We start from the raw sequence: 3,729 nt of genomic DNA on the forward strand, positions 1-3,729 counted from the left end.
TATATATATATAAGTATGATGATTGGTGGATTGCAGAGAGGGCTGGGTTCGTCGTAAATCGAAGACCAAATCGGATGAAATTAGATTCGATGTCCCAGCCATGCTGAACACGCTGGCGCAATCCGTTCGGAAATCCGACCAACGGATCTTCGGGAATCGTAAAATGTTCGCTAAGGGGTCGAAATCATTAAAACGGAAAAATTGCGAAAGGTCCAATATTTTATGCGCCGTTTTGCGTGATTTTGAACGTCGAGGTACGTACGCGCATATTACACGCACTGGCAGGGACTGGGTTGAGATTTTACAGTTTCGGAGGACTAAACTGTAATTAAACCTTTATATATAAATGATTGCATCTAGGGTTTCATAAAGAAACCCTAGCTCCTGGATCCCCTCCTCAGCTGAGCTAACCCTAGCCGCCCCACCTCCTCCGAGCCCTCGCTATGCGCGCGCGCCGGCCGCCAGCAAGCTGCTCCGGCCGCCTGAAAATCACCCCGACCTCTCACCTAGCTCCTCCCTCCACCTTGCAGCCACCACATCATCTGACAGCCACGGAGAACCACCCTCGTGTGTCACAGCCTTCCCCTTGGCCAAGATCCCTCTTCGGTGCCGTCACCGGCCGTCCCCGCCATCAGCGCGCGCCGCCTGAGCCACCTGTGCGAGCTGCGGCCAGCCTGGGTCAGCTCGGGCCGAGCTGACTTCAGCTCGGGGCCCGTTTGTTGAAGCCACCTTATCTCGGCCGCCACGACTCCCTCCGGCCTCTAGCAACCTCCGGCACGCTTCCCTGCCGTCCCCACGCACCGCCGGCCATCGCTCGTGCACCCTACAACCGCCCAGATTTGGTGCAGGCCGAGGCGGAGCTACCTCGGCCATCGCGTGTCGTCGCCGCCCACAGCGGGGCGCACCACCCTTCCCTCGGCCTCCGGCGACGGATCGTCGTCGCCCTGATCTCGTCCGACCGCCGCCCGGCCGCCATCGCCCTTGAACCCGAGAGCTAAGTGGCGGCTTTGATCTCTGCCACCGCGCCACCGGTTGCCGCCCGCCGCCGGCCAGCACCCTCCCCGGACCTCTCGGACCGGCCGCACACGCCCTCGGTCGGAGCGACTGCCATCCGGCCGCCGGCGACCAACCCTAGCTCCCACTGCTCTGGTAAGGCTATTACGTAAATTCCAGCACACTGTTTTGGGTTTCCGGTCACCTTTTCGGTGATCCGAGGGCACCCCGATGACTGTGGAAATGAGCACGATCATCCTTGTTTCGTGCTGAACATCGTGCTCACCTCCGTTGGGGTCAACGATGCCCTGGTTTGCGAGTTTGATGCGATTTAAGCGCTGTACGCGCTGTTTCGCTGTAGTTCGCATCACTCGCGCACCGCCCACAGTGACCGGCAGTGCTCTGAAGGGTGAGCACGGCCTCCGGCACACCGAGACCTGTCAGCAGGTGTCTCGGCTTGGCTGAATGACCCATGGTTTGCGCTGTTAGACCATAAAAGCCCAGAAATCACATAAAATAATATGATTTCATGGAATCGGGAGGGCTTTTATGCAATTGTGTTTGTCATGGCTGCTGTAGCCAGCGTGTGCGGGCAGTGGGTAACCTATAGACTGATTGTCCAAGGCCCTAGGCCTTTGTGGAAATCGAAAAGTGATTTTCGGTGCATTTTTCGGCGAAATCCGCCGACGGAATACTTTTTCAGTTTGGAATTCTTCCGACGGTGCTTCGTGATGCTTTGTTATGTCGCCGAGCCTTGTTGGCCGGTCAACCGCGTCGTTTCGAGGGTTCGGAAATGACGGGTGAGCGATTGTCGGTTGCGGTGTCGAATTGGGCACTTTCGGGAACCCGGATTGGAATGATTATTCGACGATAATCGTTTCGGAGTGAGTTAGTGTCTTCGCTGCCAAGTCACACGAAAATATGTATTTAGTGGCAGCGGGTGACTCGTATCTTGAGTCGGTGAGTCTCGGGACAGTTCGTGGATCTCGGCGGAGTCCCGGTGCTGTTTTCGGGACTTCCGGCGTGTTTGGCAATTGGTTTTGGAAAATCGATTCTCGTGGGTTCGATAGTGGGGATTGTGAGTTAGCGTTTTGTGCTAGTGGGTTAGATTCTAACCCGGTGGACCCTTCGTAGGTCAGGTTGGCATTTCTTCCGCAGACGGAAGATTCGTACCGTATTTGTATAGGTGGGTACTTCGATCTAAAGTCGGTACAGTGGTGCACGCTCGGTGATATCCTCTTACCTTTGTTCTCCCGTTGTTATTATTGCATACCATATATTTAGCCTTACACTTATGTTGTTTTCATTGTACTCTACTCAGTTGTTTTCATATTTAGTATCATGAGTAGGAGTAGAGTGGTTTTATCTACATGTGATATCTGTGACCTAGTTGGTCGGTTCTCGTACTTCGTATTAGTGACCTGGTAGGTCGGTTCTCGTACTTCGTATAAGTGACCTGGTTGGTCGATTCTCATACTTCGTATCAGTGACCTGGTTGGTCGGTTCTCGTACTTCGCATCAGTGACCTTGTTGGTCGGTTGAACTTTTTGATGACCTATACGGTCAGTGTGCCCTGAGGAGGCAGGATTGTCGGCTGGTTGCCGACGGTTGGCTATTGAGCATGCAGCATCGATCGCCACTGCTCATACGCATTTTACGAACACCAGCGGTCTGATCCGCCGCAAGAAGTTATTCTTTTTCGGAAAAGTGGTTGGGAGTGCCAACCCGTGAGCCCGGGTGCTTTATGCGACAGTTATATGCTTTCAGACCCGGGTTGTTTATGCGAGGGTCATATACCTTTCAGACCCGAGTGCTTTATGCAAGGGTCACGTATAGGTTGAGCAGTTGTGACACAGGCCTGAGGTGTTGCCGACCAATATGGTTATTCCAGATTGGGTATTTTGGACTCATTGTCCGTTGATGCATTCATACAGTAGCGGTAGCTGTGCATTTCTTTATCATGTTCATTTATTATCATTGCTACTGTATTTCACTTATCCATGTTGTTTACCCTCCTTTTCTGGTGCGTACCCTCGTCCTCGTCGGCTTGCGGTATCCACTGGGAGGGGAGACATGTTTACATATTCTCACCCCCACCCCCATTACAGGTGACGTCGCTGGTCCGAGTGGGACGGCACGTGAGGAGCACGCTAGTGATCATTAGAGCCATCGTCCCGCCATTTTGGTTTATCATCTTACTCTGCTTCTCTCTAAATAAATGACTTAGACAATTATTATGGTTCAGTTTTGTCATTACATTTGAATATGTGAGATTTCAGTTGGTTTTATGAAGGTAATAACGTATTTGGATTTCTGTGAAATGAAAATAGTTTTCTACCCCTCGTGGTAGCGTATTTTCAGAAAGAAAAGGGTTTCCGCGTGGGAAACAGTTTTAAAAGATTTTCTTATGGTTTTTGTATCTTAGTATTTCAAAACCAGTTTTGGGGTAGGAAACGTTTTAACTAATAGATGTGGATTTATGATTAAACACTGAATGTGAATATGTGATGAATGGTGTATGAATGTATGAATGTATAATTGTTTGTATATTCATTTAGTGGTGGTTGTATCCTGGTTATACATCTTGTATTTGTGCGACGCCGTGCAAATACAGGGGAGACTCTATCAGTGTGAACAGTGGACTCCTTGTATTTGTGGCAGATCTGGCATACCCTGGGGTCAGGTTTTCAAAAAAAAATTTAGGTACTTCCGCTATGTTTTGAAACCAAAAAGGGA

This window comes from Ananas comosus, linkage group 5 (genome assembly GCF_001540865.1).
Source record: "Ananas comosus cultivar F153 linkage group 5, ASM154086v1, whole genome shotgun sequence".
NCBI lineage: Eukaryota > Viridiplantae > Streptophyta > Magnoliopsida > Poales > Bromeliaceae > Ananas > Ananas comosus.